Source organism: Phyllobates terribilis, unplaced genomic scaffold (genome assembly GCF_046119375.1).
Source record: "Phyllobates terribilis strain yellow unplaced genomic scaffold, ASM4611937v1 Scaffold_5124__1_contigs__length_54204, whole genome shotgun sequence".
NCBI lineage: Eukaryota > Metazoa > Chordata > Amphibia > Anura > Dendrobatidae > Phyllobates > Phyllobates terribilis.
In genome coordinates this window covers 40,709-54,205 of record NW_027367872.1, presented here as the reverse complement: position 1 = coordinate 54,205, position 13,497 = coordinate 40,709, and the positions used below count along the sequence as shown (strand labels likewise).

At 40.4% G+C, this 13,497-nt stretch overlaps 1 pseudogene; it reads left to right on the top strand.

Moving 5' to 3' along the window:
• Positions 1-510: 510 nt before the first annotated feature.
• Positions 511-6,393, top strand: LOC141249782 (uncharacterized; annotated as a pseudogene).
• The last annotated feature ends 7,104 nt before the right edge of the window (positions 6,394-13,497 follow it).

Here is a 13,497-nt window from a genome sequence, read left to right as displayed (position 1 = left end):
TGTCACAACCGTCGAGCACAACAGCTTCCTTGATTTCGGAACCTTCTTGTACCCGCATCACACCTGCAATAACAGAACTCAAATCAATTGAGTATTACCCAGAAACTACAGTAGAGATACTACAATCTCTACACAACAACATCCAAACAGCAAAGGAAACACTAACAAAATTCCAACAACAAAAAACTCCTGACAATGATCTGACTGCAGTTTTGAATCAACTTGAAGGTGTTATCAAGCTTGTAGGTGAAGATTTAAGCTCAATACCACCTTCAACATTTCAAGAACAAGAATACGCGATAATTGCACTAAGATCACTCTCAGAAGAGATGAAAAAGCCCGATTTGAGCCGAATAAGATTCATCAACAACAACCTGAAAAGATAAGTAGAGATTCCTCAAACAAAAGTTCACATTCATCAAATAGTCCAGTTCAAGTTCAAGTGCTAAGAAGTATAAGCACATTTAGTGAAGAAAATGGCGGACCCACAAGCCGAGATCACTAAAAAGCATGCAAGAATCAGCTCAATATGTAGAGCCACTATTCAAGAGTTTTGTTTGTCCATTAACTAACACTATAATGGATGATCCAGTTACTATACAAAGTGGTGTGACTTTTGAAAGACAAGCCATTACTGAATGGTTTGAAAGGTCTAATGATTCAGATGAAGTTAAATGTCCAATAACTGATCAGAAGCTAGAAACTAGAATTTTGAGCCCAAATCTAGCATTAAAGGCTATTATTGAGGAATGGAAAGATAGAAATGAAACTGCAAGGATTAAGGTTATTTGCAGTGCTTTATCTTCATCTAGCGCGGAGAGTACAATACTCAATGCGTTACATGATCTTCAGAATATATGTGAGAGGAGATTTGATAGAAGACAAGAAGTTTGTAATATTGGACTGATTCATTTGCTTGTTAAGCTTTTGGAGTTTAGAGAAAGGAAGGTGAGGTGCAGTGCAATGAATGTATTGCTTCTTCTAGCTCAAGATGATGAAGGAAAGGTTAGTTTCTATAACTTACATACATATATGTAGTGAAAAACAACTCGAAATAATACAAAGATGATATGCAATTTTTTTCTTCTAAAATGTCATAATTTCGGTGCCAACTCCGTATATACACAGAAATTTTCGTCAGAAGTCCTTATACATACCATTTTAAGGTAATATCATGATATTTCGGGTGTGTTTTTATATATTTTTAAAGTTCTGAGTGATATTGATTTTATGGTGTTACTTTTTTACTATTTTTTCCACATGTAATTTAAAGTCAAATTTGGATAATATAGGACTCTAATTATGTTATTATAATGCACAGGAGTTGATTGGAAAAACAGCAGCTATTACTTCAACAGTAAGAATGTTGTCAAGTGGACATCAAGGAGTAAGACATGCTGCACTTAAACTGATACTTGAACTTTCGAAAGCGAAATTTCTTTCGGAGAAGATAGGATGGGTTACCGGCGGAATTTTATTACTTATCAAGATCAAATATGACAGAGCAACAGATTCTTTTGCTTCAGAAGCAGCGGAACAAATTGTAGAAAATCTTGCTCAGTGTCCTTACAACATTAAGTGCATGGCTGAAAATGGTCTTGTAGATCCTCTTCTTGATAATTTGGCTCAAGGTAAATAGTTTCAATCCAAAAATTTGGGGAAAAAACACCTTAAAATTTGGCATCAGAAACTTGATTTAATTTGTTATAAAAAGTCTATACATTAGTAAACTAAATAACATATCATTCCTAGTAAAAAGGGGAGATTAAAGCTTACACAGCCTTTCTGAAACAACAATATTTTGTCTCCTGTTTTATTTTTTGTTTGTTTTCCTTTAGCTAGAAACGATCATTTATATTTACTTTACTGATTCATAAAGTTCTTTTTGACAATTTAATCATGTTTCCGGTGCCAAGTAAGCAAAATGATCGACTTTTCGCTTGAAAGTGATCAACACCACTTTTAGTTCATAATGTAATACTTAATGATTTTTAAAGTTCGTATTATTTTCAGTTAGAAGAATTATTCTGATTATTATGATTATGCAGGTACTGATGAGATGAAGCTAAAGATGGTAAACTATCTAGGTGAGATAGTACTAGGACACAACAACAGTATCTATGTAGCTGAAAAGGCTTCACCAGCACTAATCGTGATGATAACCAGTGGAAATGGTACAAACCGAAAAGCGGCATTAAAAGCTCTTGCACAGATATCATCAAGCAGCATCAATGGCAGGATACTAGTTGAAACAGGAGTGGTCAAAATCATGGTTGAAGAGATGTTCATGAAGGAAAGTTCAACCGAATCAATGGATTCGGTTGAAGAAGCTGCAATTACACTAGCGAATATACTAGAAACCGGTCTGGAGCTTGAAGATCTAAAAGTCAACTCTGAAGGTCAAGAATTGGCTTCATCATACACCATTTTCAACATTGTTTACAAGATCATGAACTCAAATCAGGATTCAGTGAACCTCAGTCTTATCAGAATCTTATCTTGCTTAGTGAAGTCACCAAAGTTGATTGCTGCATTAGTTACAGCAGTTAAAGAAAGTGAAGCAAGTTACAGACTTCTTACATTCATCAATGGTGGTAATAAAGAACTTCAAATTTCATCCATCAAATTATTGATCATCTTATCAGCTCATATGGGTCAAATTTTAGCTGAAAAGATTTGCAGATCACAAGGGTTGATTGAGGTACTTATTCAGACCCCATCCGATATAACCCAGATTACGGAAAAGAATGTTCTATCAGCTAAACTCATAGCTCAGCTACCTCATCAGAATATATCACTCAATGTAGCTTTACTTGAGATGAATGCAGTTCAAATGATAGTGAATATGATCAATCAAATCCAAAAAAGTGGATCAAGACCGAGCAGATCCACCGGTTCTTACTCAGAAAGTATAGTTGGAATCTTATTAAGATTCACATCCACATTATACGATCCTCAAATCCTATCTGTAGCAATAAACTACAATTTCGTCGAAATTTTCACATTACTTCTGAATGAATCATCAAGAGATGAAGTTAAGAGGTTATCTGCAACTGCATTGGGAGAAGCTTTCAGCACAAACTATAGGACTATCAAAGCCACCAGCGATGGTGAAAAAGAACACAACTTTATTTTGCTGCGTATCAAGTGTAGTAGAAGAGAAAAGTAAAGCACCAGTTTGTACAGTTCATAAAGGAGTATGTTCTGGGAAGAACACTTTTTGTTTGATTGAAGGAGGTTCCATTGAAGGGCTATTGGAGTGCTTGAATCACCATAATGTTGAGGTGGTTGAATCTGCAGTTTTGGCTTTGAGTACTCTTTTGGATGATAAATTGGATGTCAAAAAAAGTGTAGTTATTCTGAATCAAATGAAGGCTTTAGAAAGAGTGATGAAAGTTGTGAAAGTACATAAAAAAGAAAGTCTATTGCAGAAAGTTTTTTGGATGGTTCAGTGTTTTTTGGTTGAAGGTGCATATGATTGTGCTTCAATGGTGGCACAAGATAGAACCTTTTCTGCTACAGTTGTAACGGCGTTTCATCATGGTGATCCTTATACTAGGCAAATGGCAGAGAAAATACTTAGAGATATGAACAAAATGCCTATGCATACTACTACTTTTACCAATAACTTTGGTAAGTGATGGTGTTTATTGAGAAGGCAGAACTATTTGTATATTAAAATTTGAAAAGGAATTGATTTATGAGTGATTTTGTGTGTGTTTGTACATTTTGAATGCTAAATTATAAATTCTTGTTGATAAGGGCATTTCTTGCATTTTCATATGTGGAGGAAATTTCTGCTCAAATTAAGCTTATGTTGAGAAATGCAAACTTGCGAACATTACTACCCAAATAATGAATACAGAATTGAACATAGTGTGATGTTAAAAAAATTGAGTTATCTACAGATTGTCATTGAGTCACTTTTCACCATTTTTGTCTTTTTAGCAACAACACTCTATATTCACAGATTAGTACTCTATGTTTGTTATTTGGATAGTTATGTTCACAGTTTCGTATTTTACAACGTAAGGTCTAATTTCACCCAGTCATTGTTCTTCATATGTGATAGTGAAAGTGAAAGCAAAATCCCAAATCTAAAATATTCAACCAAGTAATTTGCATGATTTTATTATTTAGTACATTAAAGAAGTTATCTTTTGGATCTAAACTAATAATTGAAAGAGCAATTTTGTGATCAAGTAGTTGGGTGTTGCCCACCTCAATCCCTACTATCAACTATGATGCAGGAGCATCCCTATCAACAACTCCTCAAAGGGCAATCACAAGAGCCATGGCTAAGAGGATCGGTGTGAGACCCTCGAGCAGTGAGAGGACCTCGACGAGCAGTGTAAGGCCCTCGACGAGTAGTGTAGATAGTCCTACGTGCAGGATCGGTGTGAGACCCTCGACGAGCAGTGAGAGGACCTCGACGAGCAGTGTAAGGCCCTCGACGAGTAGTGTAGATAGTCCTACGTGCAGGATCGGTGTGAGACCCTCGAGCAGTGAGAGGACCTCGACGAGCAGTGTAAGGCCCTCGACGAGTGGTGTAGATAGTCCTACGTGCAGGATCGGTGTGAGACCCTCGACGAGCAGTGAGAGGACCTCGACGAGCAGTGGGAGGACCTCGACGAGCAGTGGTCATTTCTGGACCAAGTCAAGCTACAAAGAGCTAACTTTAGGACATACCCGGATAGGCCCTCTAGCCGGCTATGTCACTTTCAAGTGCAATTTGCACAAGCTTCCTTATGTTTGTTATGAAACATTTCTTAGGGTATTTTGGTCTTAAGTAAGTGAACTTTATGAGGTTCAAAGGGCCGGCTCTCACTTGGTATAAAAGCCAAGAGATAGCTCATTTTTAGGGGCCTCTGAATTGATTAAAAACACACATGTTGTAAAAGTTGAGCAAAGACTCCTTTCTATCATTTGAAGGCCACCTTGGTTTGTTGGTTGATCAACTGAAAACAACCTTATCTCTTGCCCAATTATATCTTGTTTGTGTGATTGTTATTGTATGAACTTGATTAGGGAAACTCATGGTGCTCTAGGTGGTATATCCCCTAGTTGTGTTGTGTTATAGCTTGTTTGTTTCTTGCAGGCTTGCATTGTGTTGAGGTTAAGTCCAAGGTGCTTGCAAGAGAGCTTAAGAATCACTCAAGAACTTATCCCCCTTTGTTTTCATTTCACTTCTATCTCTATTTTGCATCCAAGCTTGTTTCCAAGCTAGGATAACATCGAGGACACTTGTTCTTGATGTTTGGAAAGGATTGAACTCTAGATCCGAGCATTGTAGGGATATCCCTACATCAAGTGGTATCAGAGCTCAGTGAGTTCATCCTTTGTTCACCTTAGAAAACCCAAAACCAAGTGCCTTGCAACTTCTTGCAAGAACACTTGACAAAAACATTGTGAAAACCCACAAAAGCTAGCCTTTTCTTTACCTTGTTTCTTTGGTCTAACCAAGATGAATGCTTGAACTTTTTGCAGGACTAAAACCAAGGTTGAAGGTGAGGAAGTTGCCTAAGGAATCCCCCAAATTCGGCTTCGGAAGTTCCAAGGAAAACCTACCCTTCACCCAAATCTGTGTCTTGTTCCGGGAACCAGCGCCGAGCAAGATACCAAAAGCCAGACCTTTTTAGCCCTACCAAACGCAGCCATCTTCAAGAACAATCTGAACCAAGTGTAAAGTACAGGTCTTGATATTTCTACAGCAACAAAAATCACCAAAATCCACCGAGTAGATCGTTCTGACCAAGGCAAAGAAAATCACTCCAGAGGCAGAAAACCGGGTGCTTGATTCACGCACAAACGTGGTCAAGAACCCAACTTTGGAGCTTCACCCCTCAATCCAAACACAACCAAACGAAGAACACTCATGTGCCCCATGAAGAACAACATTTTATCTGTGGAGGGAAACAAAAATCAGACCAAGGGCACGAGTAGATTGTCCAAAACACTAAAGCCAAAACCTTTCCCAAAGCGGTAAAGTGTCACATCTCCTTTCCAAAAGTGTTGACCTAGCATTTTCCCAAGGCATTGCAGCCTCATTGAGCCGTGCCTTTTTGGATTTGACCTGAGTCCTCTACCTAGAAAAACCTCCACTACAAGGCTCAAGAAAAGCCACATCCATTGCAGCCCATTGACCTCTTGAAAAACACACCCAAAGTTGCTTGACAACACACTTTTATACCCGGTAACGTGCTAGCTTGCCTATTCAACATTAAACCTTGTACCTTTTGTTGTGTACTCCAAGTGCAACATTTGGAACGTGACCAAGTGGTCATAATACTCAGAGAAGACGGAGAGAAGGGATTGCCAAGTGCCCTTCACAACTTAAGCCATACCCCACCTTTTAGCCTAAAGAGAAGTAGTACACCTAAGGTGTTCACTTAGTTTCTTTTCCTAAACACAATCCTCAGCCTTTCCAAGGAACTTTTGAGGGCAATTAAAAGGGACTCCAAGGGATTCTTGTTCACCTCAGACTAAGGTAATAGCCCTTCGCCCCTCTTGAGCTAAACACACTAAAACAATTCTGTTTTTGCCTAAGTACCTAAAACTGCATGCTATAACTCTTGTTTCTTTGGCATCATTAAGTGTACTTAATCTAGCTTCACTCAAATCATTTCACACTTATAAGGTACTATATTGAGCAGAGATTGTGAGATTATCTTTGAGTGTGAAGGAAAACACAAATCAAACACAAGTTATTACTCTAACTTAACATCTTTGCTTGTTGTTTGTGTGACAATGTCTTGCTCACCCCATCATTCTCAACAAGAGGAGGTGAACCCTTTGATCAACTCAGAGCAAAGTATCACCAACCCTCAACCAGACCTAGTCTCACTCATAAGGACCCTTAATGACACCATAGCTAGAAATCACCAAGAGCTCTCTAGTAGAATGGCAACATTGGAGTCAAAACATAAATCACCAAGGAGTTCTCCTAGGATCTTAAGGAACCAATATGAACCAGGGGAACCTTCTCATGCACACTCCCATGCTCCTATTCCTAGACAAGATGTGAGGATAGGTTCCATCTCACCCATAAACAGACCTGAGCCTATTAGGATACCAACTAGAGAACATGTCTCACCCTTGGCAAGACCATCACCTATGCAATACTCAAGGGAGTTTCCTAACTTTGATTCTCCTAATGTGAATAGATATAGTGATGAATTTGTTGATGAGTTTCAGGGTGATAGGTATATGAGATTTGGAGGAAGAGGAGATAGAGGAAGGAGGGTAAGGTTCCAAAGGAATGAGCACCCTTATGGGTATGTTCCTAGGGAACTTAGACATGAGCAACCTTTTGAGCAAGCTCCTAGACATGCCCCAGTACACCATGTAGAACCAGCTCCAAGGAAACCAAGACATGATCAAGGGTTTGAGCAAGTGCCTAGGCCAAGAGAAGAGGATGGCATTGGCAAGATCAAGGTGAAGACTCCACCATTTGAAGGCAAGTGTGACCCGGACACCTACATGGCATGGGAAAGAAAGATGGACCAAATCTGGTCATGCCACAACTTCAATGAAGAAAAGAAGGTACAACTTGCTATCCTTGAATTCCAAGACTATGCTATGTTGTGGTGGGACAACTTGGTCCAGAGAGAAGAGAAAGACAAGAGCCTCCCATCCAGAATTGGGATGACATGAAGAGGGTCATGAGAAGAAGATTGTACATGAGCACCATGCAAGGGAGCTAAGGCACAAGCTAGAGACCTTGAGGCAAGGAAGTCAGAGTGTGGAGGAGGTGTATAATGCAATGCATATGGCCATGATCAAGGCCAACATCAGAGAAGACCCAATTGCAACCAATGCAAGGTTTCTAAGGGTGTTGAACCCTTCCAACTCCAACGAGGTAGACATGTATCCTTATGAAACTAGTGAGCAATTATTCATAATGCTATCAAGGTGAAAGGTGTTGGTGATTTTAGTGTCATCAATTCATTTAGTCGTAATGTGATTTACTAGAACTGATGCGGTTTATCGTGAGGCTCGGAAACAAGTCTGGGTAAGTGCGGAGTGCACGCTTGTTGAGCTAACGGTTCATCGATCACAACTATGAAACAGGGTCGAGGGGAATGCGCTCGAGAAAGGGTCAAGGGGCACGCGGCCTTGATGCGCTTGAGAGGTTCTCAACGCTCTTGATGCGCTTCAAGAGGGTCTCGACGAGAGGTCCTCGACGAGCTTGTTCGAGAGGTACTCGACGAGCTTGTTCGAGAGGTACTCGACGGGCATGTTGAAGAGGTACTCAACAAGCGTGCACTCCGCACTTACCCAGACTTGTTTCCGAGCCTCACGATAAACCGCATCAGTTCTAGTAAATCACATTACGACTAAAATGAATTGATGACACTAAAATCACCAACAAATCCCCCCCATTTTAGTGTAATCCTTGATCTACGTAGTATATATAATGATATATACACAATTTTAACATACAGACATAACGATCAAACAAATCTGGGTAAGTGCGGTTTATCGTGAGGCTCGGAAACAAGTCTGGGTAAGTGCGGAGTGCACGCTTGTCGAGGACCTCTTCAACATGCTCGTCGAGTACCTCTCGAACAAGCTCGTCGAGTACCTCTCGAACAAGCTCGTCGAGGACCTCTCGTCGAGACCCTCTTGAAGCGCATCAAGAGCGTTGAGAACCTCTCAAGCGCATCAAGGCCGCTGCCCCTTGACCCTTTCTCGAGCGCATTCCCCTCGACCCTGTTTCATAGTTGTGATCGATGAACCGTTAGCTCAACAAGCGTGCACTCCGCACTTACCCAGACTTGTTTCCGAGCCTCACGATAAACCGCATCAGTTCTAGTAAATCACATTACGACTAAAATGAATTGATGACACTAAAATCACCAACAAATCCCCCCCATTTTAGTGTAACCCTTGATCTACGTAGTATATATAATGATATATACACAATTTTAACATACAGACATAACGATCAAACAAATGCATAAATGAAAATATCTTGCGATTGAATTTCCATCTTAGTACAATACACATTCCAAATACTCGAGAATCAGGGTGTCGTAACGATTGAACCCGTCAACCCATCTGAATACTTGAAGATATTGTACACACATGTTTATACAACACTCTACTAGTCATACTTGACACTATACAAGCCTTGTGTCCTTATCCATTCATAAGCATATAGGAAGCCAAGTCCAAGCTTCTTGAAGCGGCTAAACTTCATGCTCATATAGGTGGTTCTTTTAGTCTTGCCCCTGAGTAAGCAATTTGTCAAAAGAACCATTAAGAAGATGTACTTCAACCTAACATCACTCACAGGTCCGAGCGCATACCTTGGGATACATGTTGCGCTCCAATCTCCAACTATGGTCTTTCCACATTGAATTCAACTTCTAACGTTGTATTAGAAGGGAATTGGGTATACCATAACTGGTAGATTTAGATAGACTTTAATCCCATCCCAATCACCGACTTAATCACTAAGTCCCTTCCTAACCCCTTCGTCAAGTGGTCAGCCAAGTTTTGTTGCGACCGAACAAACTCAATGGATATCACACCATTCATGATTAGCTCCCTAATCATACCATGTCTAACACCCAAGTGTCTAGACTTGCCATTGTAAATTTGACTATAAGCTTTAGCCAAGGTGGAAGCGCTATCACAACGGATAGAAATGGGTGATATCGGCTTAGGCCATATCGGAACCTCATGCACTAAGTTCCTTAGCCATTCCGCTTCTTTCCCAGCGGCAGCTAATGCAACAAACTCAGATTCCATAGTGGAACTTGTAATGCAAGTTTGTTTCTTAGAAGCCCATGAAATGGCACCTCCCCCGAGCAAGAACACCCATCCGCTCGTCGAGGATCTGTCATCATTGTTTATCCAACTAGCATCCGAATAACCCTCTATCACCGAAGGAAATCCCATGTATGACAGACCATGCATCATAGTACCTTTTAGATACTTGAAAACCCTTGTTATAGCATGCCAATGATGTCTACTAGGGTTACTAGTGAATCTGCTCAACTTACCAACCGCATAGACTATATCCGGTCGAGTGCTAGTCATAGCATACATCAAACAGCCTATGGCTTTTGAGTATTCAAGTTGATCCACAGGTTTCCCTGTATTAGGCATAAGCTTTGCTTCCATATCCATGGGAGTGCTAACCGGAGAACAACTTTCATGATTGAACTTTTGAGAATCTTCTCAATGTAATGAGATTGTGTAATCACAAACCCTTTGTTCTCCCTCTTGATTTTTATACCAAGAATTACGTCCGCTTCTCCCATATCTTTCATGGAAAATCTGGATGACAAAAATTTCTTGGTCTTATCAACCTGATTTTGGTCAGTACCGAAAATCAACATGTCATCCACATATAGGCAAATGATTACACCCTTCCCGAGCGCATCGAACTTGCTATATACACACTTGTCCGCTTGGTTTAGAATGAAACCACTCGACAAGACAACCTCATCAAACTTTTGATGCCATTGTTTTGGTGCTTGTTTCAGCCCATACAATGATTTAATCAACTTACACACTTTATGCTCATTACCGGGCAATACAAATCCTTCCGGTTGCTTCATGTACACTTCCTCTTCTAAATCTCCATTTAGAAAAGCCGTTTTTACATCCATTTGATGGATCACTAGATTGTTTATAGCCGCCAAGGCAATTAACAATCTAATAGTAGTGATACGAGCAACAGGAGCATATGTATCAAAATAATCGATACCTTCCCTTTGTCTAAAGCCTTGGATGACCAATCGCGCTTTAAACTTGTCGATTGTCCCATCGACTTTCACCTTCCTCTTGAAGATCCACTTGCAGCCCAGTGGCTTACAACCCGGTGGTAAATCAGATAATATCCATGTATTATTCTCCATGATTGAGCCAATCTCATCGTCGATCGCTTCTTTCCAAAAGCTAGAGTCTCGAGATTTGACGGCCTCATCATAAGTCCTTGGATCCTCCTCAATACTGTAACAATACGAGTATTGGGACTCAATTTGATCCTTTGATCCCTCAACTAAATATAGTTGAAGATCAGAGCCATAAAATTCAGGTTTCCTCCTTGCTCTTTTGCTTCGACGAGGTTCATGCGCTTCTCGTCGAACATCAAGTTCTCGACGAGGTTCATGCGCTTCTCGTCGAACATCAAGTTCTCGACGAGGTTCATGCGCTACACTTGGTACCTCAATCAATTGATCATCCCTTAGAGTTTCATCAGAACTTGGTATAGCATACTTTGGTCTAGGTATTGAAGAGAATCGTTTCTCATCAAAAATAACATCTTTCGATTCTATAATTGTATTAATAGAGACTGAGTCATTAGGTTCTATAACATAGAACCTATAAGCCTTGGAATGCTCAGCATATCCAACAAAGATGCAATCGATCCCTTTTTCACCCAAAGTTTTTCTTTTAGGGTCCGGTAATCTAACCACGGCCCTACAACCCCAAACTCGCAAAAATGACAAGTTAGGACGTTTCTTATACCAAAGTTCATATGGGGTAGTCTTGTTCCTTTTATTAGGAACCCTATTTAATAAATAGCAAGCCGTTAACATGGCTTCTCCCCAGAACCCCTCGCTCAATCCCGAGTGAGATAACATGGCATTCACCATTTCCTTAAGAGCTCTATTTTTCCTCTCGGCCACACCATTTTGTTGTGGTGTATAAGGAGCCGTAGTCTCATGAATAATCCCCATGGACTGGAAAAATACCGGATCATAGTATTCACCACCTCTATCCGTGCGTAAAGTTTTAATTAAACCATTTTGTTGCAATTCAACCTCAGATTTATAAATACGAAATCTATCTAAGGCCTCGTCCTTCGAATGAAGCAAATACACATAACAAAACCTAGATGAATCATCTATGAAAGTAATAACATACTTTTTATTCCCTAATGATGGTGTACCATGCAAGTCACAAAGATCACTATGAACCAATTCAAGTATAACAGATTTCCTAATTATACTTTTACACGGTTGTCGAGTTATCTTTGTTAACATGCACGTTGAACATTTTCCAATGTTCCCATCAAACACAGGAATTAAGTCATGTTTCGCCATATCATTCATCCTCTTATAGTGCACATGTCCTAAACGAGCATGCCACAATGATGAGTCATTCATACTCGTCGAGGACATACAAGCACTCGACGAGGACATAGCAGCACTCGTTGAGGACATACCAACACTCGTCGAGGACATAGCAGTGCTCGGCGAGGACATAACAGCACTCGACGAGGACATAGCAGTGCTCGTCGAGGACATAAAAGCACTCGACGAGGACATAAATGCAGACCCAGAATTCTGCGGTACTCCGTTCAAATTCATCATGAACATACCATTATTATAATATCCGGAACCAAAATACACTCCACATTTCGACAGAATAAATTTGTCGGATTCACATACTTGTTTAAAACCAAGTTTGTTTAAAACTGGCCCAGAGATAAGGTTCTTCCGTAACTTAGGTACATACAAAACATTACATAACAACAAAGTTTTTCCTGAACTAAATTCTAGCGACACACTTCCTTTGCCTTCCACGGGAGCGTAATGATCATCCCCCATGTAAAGAACCGAACCGTCATCCACTGGTACAAGCGACTTGAACCAGCAACGATCCTTGCAAACGTGTGTAGTGGCGCCAGAATCTATCCACCACGCGACCGCATCATCCTGCACATAATATGCCTCAGAAATCAGTGAAACTGAATATTCAAATACATCATTCAAATCACTTTTTAGATTCTGACCTTGCGCTCGGGATTGATCCGAAGACCCTTTTCCCGAACCACTTGCGCTCGCGTTCACGTGCTTCTTGCCAGACCGGCAATCCCGCTTGAAGTGGCCTGTTTTGCCACACTTCCAACACTCGAGTTTCGGTTTCTTGTTAGAACCGAAACTACCCTTGTGGTTATTGGGAGCACGTTTCTTCCCTTTGCCCTTGTTAAAGTTTTTGCCACCCTCTTCGATCATGTTGACCGAGGGTCCAGCAATACCTTTGCCCTTTCCCTTATCATCTTCCGAAGCCCTTAGGGACTCCTCGATGTGAATATGGCTACCAAGCTGAACTAGTGATAGTTCATCTTTCCCATGCTTCAGAGTATGTTTAAACTCTCTCCATGATGGAGGCAATTTATCGATTATACTCGAAACAGAAATGGATTCATCCATTTTCAAGCCATGCTGAGTGAATTGTCCGAGGATCCGGAGGATCTCGTTGAATTGCTCCATGACAGAGCGCGAATCAACCATCTTATAGTTGTTGAAATCGCTCACCAAGAATTTCTTACTTGATGAATCCTCTGCCATATACTTGGATTCAAGAGAATCCCACAATTCCTTCGCAGACTCAACATTCTGGTAAATATCGAATAGGGGATCAGACATACCGTTTAAGATGTGCCCTCTGCCGTTAGCATGAAATGCATCTTCTTTTGCCAGCGGCGGAAATCCTGGCCTTGAAACTTCTCGAGCTTCCCAAAGTTCGTGGTCA